The sequence below is a fragment of the Nuphar pumila genome, chromosome 7 (assembly GCF_984573655.1).
Source record: "Nuphar pumila chromosome 7, dmNupPumi1.hap1.1, whole genome shotgun sequence".
NCBI lineage: Eukaryota > Viridiplantae > Streptophyta > Magnoliopsida > Nymphaeales > Nymphaeaceae > Nuphar > Nuphar pumila.
Genome location: NC_143255.1, coordinates 99,177,528 through 99,189,040, shown reverse-complemented (window position 1 = coordinate 99,189,040; position 11,513 = coordinate 99,177,528). Strand labels below are relative to the sequence as shown.

Here is an 11,513-nt window from a genome sequence, read left to right as displayed (position 1 = left end):
TAAAGATATGATTTGAGAGAACTTGTCAAAAGCACATGTATGATTTCCTTCACCCTGTCTAGTATGCATATGTGTATCATTTGATACATGTTCATTCAAATTCTCATGTTGATCACTATCCTTATCAACATGTAGATGCTCACTACTAGAGCCATTGTCAAAATATTCAAATACATCAATAGAATTAGACTCATCATTTCTTGGTAATAAATCAAATAGAAATGAATAATCAATTTTTTCTCTTGGTTCTTTGCTATCAAACCCATTTTTATTTTCAAGAAAAGTAACATCTTTTGAAACATAAAGTTTGTTATTTATTGGATCAAAACATTAGTATCTTTTTTTATTTTCTCCATAGCGTAAGAAAACACACTCAATGGCTTTTAGAGATAATTTATCATTTTAATGAGTAAGAACATAACACCTACAACCAAAGATTCATAGTCTTTTAAAATCAGGAGTCATTTTAAAAAGCTTTTCAAATGGAGAAACATTGTTTCACGAGGATCAAAGAGTTCTATGAATTAAGTTGATGTTAGAACAACTTTGGCCCAAAACTTTTTTGGAATATCCTTGGAAATTAAAAGAGTCCTAGTGGTTTTTATTATATGTCTATATTTTTTTTTCCGCTAACTCATTTTGTTGCGGAGTTTTAGGACAAGACTTTTGATGACAAATTTTATTTTATTTTAAGTAATTTTGAAAATCATTACACATGTATTCTCCTCCCAAATCCAATCTAAGAATAGAAAGGTTGCGTAGGAATTGATTTTTAATCATTATACAAAATTCTTTTAAAAAAAAGATACATCATATTTATGATTTAGAAAATAAATCCGCGTATCTAGTAAAATTATCAAAAAAAATAATATAATATGAGTAACCTCCTTTTGATGTGATAGGTGAGTGACCTCATACATCCGAATGTACTAATTCAAAAGGTCGTGTAGAAACAAAAGTTCTTTGAGAAAAGAAAATTGTTTTCATTTTTTCAAAAATGCAATCTTTACAAGATATGTCTTTTTTATTACATGTATTTCCCAAATTAAAAAAGAGAGCCATCTTTGGAAAACTAGGGTGGCCAAGTCTCTTATGCCAAATATCACTACTTTTGACATGTATAAAATTAAAAAATGACTTGGGTGGAAGGGACAAAAAATCCATAAAATAAATATCGTCTCTCTTATGGTTTTGCCCAATCAACTTCCCTAATTGGAGATCCTGCATAGTACAATCTTTAGGTGAGAAAGAAACTTTGCAACCATGATCGAAAATTTGAGAGATAGAAAAAAAATTCAATTTATTTTTGAAACCACCCTTATTTTTTGAACAAAAAATTTTTGAGAATGTTTTGAATCAAATGTTCTAATACTTTCTATTTTTAAAGAAGTTTTATCGACCGTTGAAACATAACATAAGAGAAGTAGGATTAGTATAAACTTTTGAAAGAACATTCTTATGAGATGTCATGTAAAAGCACCCGAATCAAGAATCCACATGCCTGGAGGAGATGAGGAAGATGTAAGTGCGGCATCCGAAGTGGAGGATGATTTAAGAAGTTGAAGTGCCTCCAATATTTGATTAAGTGTGTCTTTAATATCTCCTCTATTTTTGCTTGCTTCTTCTTTCTTAGATGTGATTTCTCCAACAGAATCTATCTTATCTTTAAGCTTAGGACATACCAGTTGAATGTCAGTTCATTACAATGATGGCAAGTGACTTCCTTTCTATATCCACTATTATAGTTGGGCCAATTACCATAGTTATTTGGTTTTACAAAGTGAGATTGCTTATAGGTTTTTACATTGGAACCCAGCCTAATAACGACCAAAACATCATCATTCTTATGGGTCATGCTGAGACGGGTTTCTTCTTGACATACCTCAGCAAGAGCAACTTCAATAGGCATAGCTTTGGTCCTATGAAGAAAAGAAGCCCTTGTTAAAATTGTTGTCTTAGACCATGAAGGAATTGAAAAAAAATGCTCCCCAATTTGCTCTCTTCTCATTTCAATATTTTTTGAAGCTACTCATTTAGGCTCAAGAAGGGTTAATTCATCCCAAAGAGGGGACAAAATGCTAAAGTAATCTCGGACACATGTCCCCTTGCTTAGTGAATCTAATTTTATCTTGACAAAAATATTGTCTAGCAAGATCCTTTTGGGTATACATACCCTTAAGAACGAACCAAGCTTCATTGACTCTTTTAAATTTAGCAATGTTGGCACATATTTTTATGTCATCATTATTCATAAATTATGCCAAAATTTTGGCATAGTTATTTTCTCAATCCTCTGCCTTTATTTGATGATTATTGATGGCTTGAAGATGATCATCCCCAATGAGAACTTTTTCAATACCTCCTTCAACTTCGGTGAGCTTCAATGATGATTCAAGAGAGGTTTTTATCACAAAACCTCAAAGCTTCTTCTCTCTAAGATGATTTCCATAGCTGATACCCACATCAAGTAGTTGGATTCATTAAGTTTGAAGGAGAGTTTCACTCTTGATTCATGCTCCGTGATGATAAGAAAAAGATTGAGACAAAGAAAATGATAGCAACTTTGTCATGGTCTTCAAAAACCACAAGAAATGCTTCTAAGATCAAGAGAACCCAAATGACTATGATATCATATAATGAAGTAAGCAGAATTACAAATAACAAAGTGTAGAACACTTACAATACCAATAATGGACAATTACAAACAGAATAGACAACCACTTAAGTGCACACACACATCCACTAAGGGACAATGCGAAAAGGCTAGCAAAAATATGTATTATTGAAAAGTGAGAGTAAATGAATACTTTACATGTAGGGGATGCACTCCTATTTACATACACAAAAAGAGAGGGGAGCCATTGGGAGATGCCCCTTTCATAGAGACATTGGGGCCCCAACGACTCTACGAAAGGGGGGCGGAGGGGGGCTTGTGCAAAAAGGAAAAAGGAAAAGGAAAAAATAATAATTGTTTTTAAGAAACAACTATTTAATATATAAAAAGGCAAAAATGTTCCTATTGGGCAATACATAATATATATATATATATATATATATATATATATATATATATATATATATATATAAAACATTTTTCTCCTTCAATCTTCATCTTTGGTGAGAGTTTTATAGAGAAGAAATTTTGGATTTATGGAGCAACATCATTCTTATCCCTTCGAATTCAGGCCTTAGACCATTGAGGTACGTAAAGAATTGTTTCCTCTTTAGTTGTTTGTCTAAAGTGAAGATCCTCAGTGGTCTCTCACTTGGGCGCCAAGACGACAAGTTTCCTCCATAGAAGGATCATAACATTGTAATAGTCTCAGATGAACTTATCACATTGTTTCAAGGACATTATTTTCTTATTATGGTTCCACCAATGAGCGATGTCTTTCATAGTATACATGTCCTTCAATAACTCTTAAGCTTCCTTAGCCATTTTGAATTGGGCCACACTGTCAAGGATGGAAGCATATACGCTACTTACAATCCATGCAAGGATTTTTGCATTGTCCATCCGCCACTCCATGTGTCTTTTTTTTAACTTAACAGTGGTGATGGTCTTTTATCTAGATTATGCTGCGGTGATAAGCCAATGCGGAATCAACACCTGGTGCTCCCATGTGATGTTCATTTAACGTCAGGAACGATAAAAGAAGCTTTATTAGATCCTGCCATTAATGTGCATTTTATTGTCTGCAATTAAGTGGCCCCATAAAGGAAGCTTGGTGTGACCACCGTATTTTGTTACCACTGCCTATTTACCTAATCTCGTTTTGTAGGGTTTGACTGCTTTTCTTATAGATTTGGGTGATGCACGCTAGCACTCTTACTCTTTTGTTAGCGGGATCAGTGTCTGATTATATTTGATGTAAGCCAGTAGCAGTATGGACTTCAAACTTTGTCTAGAGACCCTGAATTTTCCAGATTCTAATTTTGAAACTGTGCATGAAAAGTGGTGGTTGTATTCCTTTAGTATTCTGCAAATGCAATTGAGGGATTGTATGTGTGAACTTTTTGTTGTTTGCAGCACCAAGGGTACAACGATGAAATCCAACACTACTAAAACATCCAGCAGAGTGCCGATTTCAGGCTCCCCTCCACCAAGTAATCCCAAACATTCTTCTAGTGCTTCTCGCAGAGCTGCAGCTGGGCTGGTTAGGGATTGCGACTTTTCATCATTGACAAAGGTCTACTTCAAAAATTTTAAGACGATATATAATCATCAGAATGAATTGATGATCTTTTAATTACACTTATTTATATTATTTGATAAAAGGCAGACTTTTGTTTGGGGCTGTTTGTGGTCATGTACGTATTCCGGCTTCATCTGTTCTATCATTTTGTATCATTTATGTGATGATCAATAAAATATAGTCTCGATTTGTCTGTTTTAATTGTGAGAACGATTGGAGTATCTTCTATGACTCGGGTCTTACAATGGAGTCTCAGGTCCAGATATGATCTGACTCTTGTGTGGTACTGGAGCTGTTCGAAATGGGTAAAATATGTTGATTTCATGGGATAAAGGTTAAACTGGTTGGGTTAAACCTATAGCCACAGATATAAGCAATATTTTGAAAATATCACGATATTTTTTCTGTAAATTCATAAAATCATATTAAAGACAAAATCTCTTTATATTTTGAAAATATCAAAAATTTATATATAGTGCAAAATATCACAATATTGTCAGTTACTTTTACTTCTTTTCTATACCTTAAATATGTTCTGTTCTTTCTTTTATAGGTTTTACTTATTTCTTTTATTATATGTATTTTATCATGTAAACATGTTATTTTCTTGCTTAGTTTTGCTATTTTATATAGAAAAAAATTCTCCACCTGATGGGGTAATTGTCCTCCATGCAGACATTATACTGTATGAAAGTAATACAAAATGTCTTTACAACCATACCAAGGACTAACCATTCATTGCTCCCAATGGAAGCACCAGAAAATGTGTATCCAGCTATCTGGGTAATCATACGATGCACTTGTCTAATCATATGATACATACACTTAAGCATAACATGCCCATGGTAACCAACCCCATCTCTGGCACCTGCCAGAAACTGGTGGGGGCCTTAGTCTGCATGGTACCATGGCCTCTAATTTCCAGCCACGGCACCGAAACATTGATATATACCCAACCCTATCTCCGGCATTGACCAGAAACCAGCCAGTGGGGCCGACACTTTAGTCTGCATGGTACCATGGCCTATAATTTCTAGCCACGTCGGCACCGAAACATAGATACCCATCCCCGTCTCCGGCAGTGACGAGAAACCAGCTGGTGTACGTGGCCGACACTTTAGTCTGCATGGTACCATAGCCTCTAATTTCCAGCCACGCCGCCGCCGAAACAGCGATGATCAAAGGACCAATATATTTGGAGATTCATATGGGATTTAGTGCATCTCAATTGGATTCAAAAAATCCAATATCTAATCATTATAAAAAATTGCCCCTCTAGTTGTACTTCTATTTAGTTAGATTCAAACTTATCATTACTATCTAATTGTTTTTTCTCTTTACTTTAACTTTTTATCATTTTATTATTCCATTTGGTTAGATTCAAACTATAATTACTACTTAGTTGTCTTTTCTCTTTACTTTAACTAATTATTATTTTATCATTTCTTAGATATTTTATTTAATAACTTCATTTTGTGATAATCTCACATTAGATCTTATTTTTCTTAAAATTTCATATTGAGTCTTTAATTTTCCAAAATTCTATCTCAAGGCTATATTTTTTCAAAATTCTATTTCAAGGCTATATTTTTCCAAAATTCTATTTCAAGGCTATGTTTTTTCAAAATTCTATTTCAAGACTATATTTTTCTAAAATTTTATTTTAAGGCTATATTTTTTCATAATTCTATTTCAAGGCTATATTTTTCCAAAAATCTATTTCAAGGCTATATTTTTTCAAAATTTTATTTTAAGGTTATATTTTTTCAAAATTCTATTTCAAGGCTATATTTTCGAAAATTCTAAAATGACTAATCAAATTTAATTAGTTCTACCAACTTAGCATTCTATACTCTGGATATATAAGCAATAGGTATAATCAATATTTTCATATTAAGAACCATATTAAAATACCTAAAAATTTATGGGTCTTACAAGTATCGGGTCCAACAATATCTGTCAATATAAGATTGGCATGAACTCAACATCGAACGTCAAGCATTAAAAGTTAACCTTAACTCTATTGTCTTTCCTCCTGCAGAGAACTGTCCCGCTCAAAGCAAGGTTGCGACAAATTAAAGTAGATTCACAACAATATGGAAGGAAAAGGGCGTCTAGCTTGGATCATCGTCCCCTGACCTCAGGTGAGCCTCTAAGACCTGAACTTTATGAATAGTTTTTCAAAAAATTGAAAAATTAAAAAATCTTAAAAAAAGTTTTTAAAATCCAAAAAAAAATATTACAAAAATCCAAAAAAAATAAAATATTTTTCTTTCTAGGGTCCAAGTTATGCTCTTTGTTGCATGAGCATATTATTCTTGTCGACAAGACTAATGAAGCCTTTATCAAACCCTTTTTTTATTTTTTCAGACAAATTTTAATGATTTCATTATGTCAAAATCATGTGGGGGCATGTCAAAATAGTCTTAACCTATCCAGAACTCAGAGATAAGGTATTGTAAAGTTGTCCAAAGTCCAAATCTCTTAGGCAAGAAAGGACCCTTATCAGCTAAGCATGCATATCCCAAATCGATCTGACCTTATTCGGTGAGACTCAAATGGTCTCGAAAGCCCGATTTACCTCTGGACACTGACCCAACCTCATTCAGTGGGACCCATAATGTTCTCAACATCCCAGTTATCCTTGAACTGTTTTGACCTCATTCGGCAAGACCCCAAAATATGTCAAAAAGAAAAAGAAAAAAGCAAAGAACAAAAAAGAGCATTGCATTTAAGCTGATACCTACTCCGAGCCCATGGCGAGGTGGCGGGCTCTGGTCATGAGGTTGTCTTAAGGGTAGAGGTTGAAATAAAAAAATGTATGCTAGAAGAAAGATGATACTTACCTCTAGATCTATGACAAGGTTATAGACTTCGATCATATAGACTTTTGGAGGCAGAGGTTGGACAGCTAGGAGTATCCCTCCTAGACCAAGAAGTTATGGGACCCATAGTTGTCAGGGCTCAAGTTAAAGGATGACAAGAGTGAGGAATAAAGTACCTCTGAGCTAAACACAAAGACTCAAGAAAACTTACCTTAAGACAGATGGTGCAATTGAATATATTCTCATCAAACCCTCATCCTTCAGAGTTCAAGTCTTAGTGGAAAAAATTAGACCTAACATGAGTGTATTGAGACTAAATTTTATATCTCTATAACTAGTCGATTGAAACCAAGGTAGAATTAGATGGAAAAAATTTCGCTGAAGTTGATTGTCACTACCTTATACCAACCTAAGAGAAAAAATGTCTAAAGTATAGGAATAAACTTGTTAGAAAGGTCCTAATTCTTAAGAAGAGAGCAAAGAACAAAAATCCTTGACCCTAAATGATCAATCATTCATGGTTGTTGTAAGCTACACACTCTATTATAAATGCATGGGTCTCACTGAATAAAAGTTCAATGCATGCATCATGAGATACCAAAGAGTCTAGTCATAAAGATCCTGAGTCTAAAAAAGACCTAAAAAGCTTTGTTCGATTGTCGAAGTATGCCCAACTCCCTTCACTAGGAGCAAGAAATCTCATGTCTAAATTGATCGTCTTAGGAAAAGTATCTTCACCCTAAGGCCTTACTGGGCAACCTACCTTAGCCATGAACCCATAAGAGATGTAGGACTCTTGGTATTTGCCTCCAGGAGCTTTCTGCAAAATTCTCTAAAATCATTCAAAAGGTATTAAAAATCAAAATGAGCCTAAAAGATATAAAAGAGAGCTAAATATATCTTGTGCTATCCTTGCTTGATGCCCAACATTTTATCTTCTCCTGTATTAATAAAGTTTCTTGAAAAGAGTCAAGAATCGTTGAAGGTTTTCACCAAGTCAGCAATATCATGCCTCATCAGATAATGCAACTTGCCCAACAACCTTCATAGTCATCATCTTTTGAGAAAAGCCCGGATCACAACTAGTGGTTTTCAAACTGGCCCGACCTCATTCGGCGAGACCAAAAACGGTTTTAACAACCCAATTTTCTCTTCAAAACATTGGTATGACCTTGTTCGGCGGGAGACAAACAGTCTTCACAACCCAATGGTTTTCAAACTGACCCGATCTTGTTCAGTGAGACCAATAACAGTTTCGGCAACCCAATTTTCATCTCAAAATACTGGTCTGAACTCATTTGGTGGGACCCAAATGGTCTCCACAACCAAGTGATTTTTAAAATCAGGCCTGACCTCGTTCGACGAAACCAAGCATGCTTTCGACAAACCAATTTTTCTCAGAAAAATACTAGCCTGACCTCGTTCGGCGAGACCAAAATGATCTCGACAACCCAATGGTTTTCAAAATTTATCCTGACCTCGTTCAGCAAGACCAAGGACGATCTTGACAAACCAATTTTTCTCTCAAAAATACTAGCTTGACCTCATTCGGCAAGACCCAAATGGCCTCTGCAACCCAATGTTTTTTAAAACTGACTCGACCTCGTTTGGCGAGACTAAGTGCGGTCTCGACAACTCAATTTTTCTTTCAACAAACTAGGCCAACCTCATTCGGCGAAACCAAGCATGGTTTTGACAACCCAGATGTTTTCAAATGTTGGGTATGTCTATTTATTTGTTATAAATTAAATTACATCGATTAATGACAAAGAGGGACATTTATAAACATCCAATTTTTTTCTCAAAATTGCATATAGAAAGGAAAAATAGATAGATCCCACTTAGGACGGCCAAACACTTTTAGGTGTCCCATAATTCGAAGGTTCGGATAAGCCAAAAGGCTTATCCTTATTTTTTTGCTCATTCTTTGCCCCTTTTTTGAATTTTCTAGGAAGAGGGCTCTTTTAGGTCACTCATCCTCCATCCCAGGATAGACATGGATATGTTTGTGGTCAGATCTGAATCTAAAGATCACATGACCCAGATCTCGTTCAAAAAGCTATAAATAAGGATTCGCCCCTAAGGTTTGAGGGATTTGAACTATAGATGTCTGAATGCTGACACGATAGAGAATGAACGCAAGCTTTGCCATACTCTCTTCTCTCTAAATATCCTACCTACGAGAGAGTGTTGCCGAAACCATCACAAGAAACTACCATATCCTAACAAAGGTGTCATTGAACGAAGGAAAAAAACTTAAAACTAAAAAAACAAACTTTCGAGACCGAAAAAGATACTTTATATTCATTTATGTATTTTTATTTATTTAGTTATTATTAGCTTAAAATAGATACTTACACATTCTGTTGTTTTATGTGCATAACTTGGTCATGTGATTTGTGCTGCAAATTCAAAAAGCTAGTCTTGGCTTTACCTTCTCTTTGGAGGACGGTGGAGACTTGAATGGTGTCCCCATATCTTTTAAATGAAATTTTTGGCGATTAAAGAGGTAAGTCTCGAATTTTTATCAACACTAATACTAAGGCTAGTCTCTATCACATTCCTGAGTAATAATAATTGATGAACTCTTTGATGCCTAATATACAACATCACAGACCTTGCTGCTATTCAAGCCATTTGAACAGGGCAGCAAACACAGGCAGATCTCTATCGCATTAACCACATGGCAAGTGATAACTCTTTCATGCCCAATACTAAAACTCAGGCAGGTCTCCATCACATTCCTGAATGATCATTGATGAACTCTTTGATGATATAACAGCAGATCTTGCTACTATCCTACAAGCATGTGTTCTCAGTCGAAGAACTAAATTTGTAAACAACGATCTTTTTACCAATTTAAGCCAAAATTTTCTCTTTTTCCTTCTTCTATGTAAACTATGCTCGCAAAATTTAGAAAATACTTAGTTGACAAAGGCATAGACCTATCATTTTCTTACTTTATTTTAGTCAAAATAAACATATATTCAGCAAAATTATGTAGGGGATGTGATTGTCTATACATTTCAATTAGCTTAAAAGTTGACTACCCACCTCCACGTTTATATCGCAGGCAATTCTTTCAGCAAAAATGCATGGTTTGCATAATACTGATACACACAATACCTGCTTGCTTTTGTTTGCTTTAAAGCACTACAAAATTAAAACATTATGCATACAAGAGAATTCATGCAGGTATAGGGAAGGTGATTGTCATCACATTTCAATAGCCTTAAAAGTTGACTGCCCACCTTCCCGTTTCAATGTTGCAGGTCATTCTTTCGGCATCAATGCATGGTTTACATAACGCCGATACACAAAACCTGCTTGTTTTTTAAGTCAACATGCTAAGCAGGCAAGGAAACCCATAAAGCCATTTGTCACATTAATCAGATGATGGAAACATTTGAACTTTGTAATACATGATAAAAAAAAATGTGGCAAGGAATGATAGATTCTGGGAAGAAGCATCCATACCATCAAAGGATTCGATTGCTTGCTTCCCTTTTTTTTTTCCTCTCCTTGATTTGTAGCTCTCGGTATTTCTGAAGGGATTGATCATGGAACCGTGGTGAGATGGTCGGTGGAGCCGGGTGTGAATGATTTATATTGCGGCGTGAAGACCTGTCGCCTGAAGGGATTTTAGAGCCAAAGTCCTTTTAGGGCTCCAAACGGGTCGGGTTACCCATTCCGATACGAGTCGGATACTGTACAACCTGGGTCCTGAGACTCGTGAAATGATTAGTTAGACGGGTCGGATTCAAAAGGTCCGAATATCATATGGACCTGAGTATAGATTGTAAAATTGTATACCAGACCTAACCCAAGTTCACATTAATATCTGGGATTGTGATGTCATCTGGATCTGAACTTGCATCTAGCTCTGTTATGCTAGGTACAATGGACCTGAGCCTGGTAGCAGCACCTAACAGTTATCAGAACTTTGATGCTAATGTTAGCACGATTATGATATGATTCACATGTCATCTTGGGTTGGGAAATGAGATAAGCCACTCGTGGCTCAGCTCATGTTCGTCTCACAAAGAGTTCATTTGAACACATGAAATTGGCTCAGCAAGCTCGAGCAAGAACAACAACAAATGTTCGGCTTGACTTAGCTCGTTTAGGCTTATTAATTAATAATAATACATTTTATATCATAGAGTGAAGATGGTCAAGTATTTGGCTTGGCAGCAATAAATTTAGAGTTCAAAATTTATTGCTGAATTGTACATTTGCAACAATTATTTATTTTGTAAATGAGCTGGTTTGAGCTTGGTTTAGTTGGTTTAAAGTCCAAATGCTATTATTTTCAACTCTATTTGTTCTTTTTTCTTTTGTAAATGAGCTAGCTCGTTCAGATCGTTTAGCTTGAGCTTTTCATGAGATTAAGTTTGGTTCAGCTCGGCTCAACACAATAAATGAAACAAGCTTGAACACCCTCTATTCAGCTCATTTACCAGCCCTTATTGGCATCATCATCAGCAGCAGG

The 11,513-nt window shown here is 35.2% G+C and overlaps 2 non-coding genes across 2 annotated transcripts; both read right to left on the bottom strand.

The window, feature by feature from the left end:
- Positions 1-10,017: 10,017 nt before the first annotated feature.
- On the bottom strand, positions 10,018-10,154 carry LOC149832607 (small nucleolar RNA snoR135). The gene has a single exon (XR_016433494.1). It is a non-coding gene; the product is annotated as a small nucleolar RNA snoR135 (small nucleolar RNA).
- A 60-nt stretch (positions 10,155-10,214) lies between these two features.
- On the bottom strand, positions 10,215-10,351 carry LOC149832606 (small nucleolar RNA snoR135). The gene has a single exon (XR_016433492.1). It is a non-coding gene; the product is annotated as a small nucleolar RNA snoR135 (small nucleolar RNA).
- Positions 10,352-11,513: the final 1,162 nt, after the last annotated feature.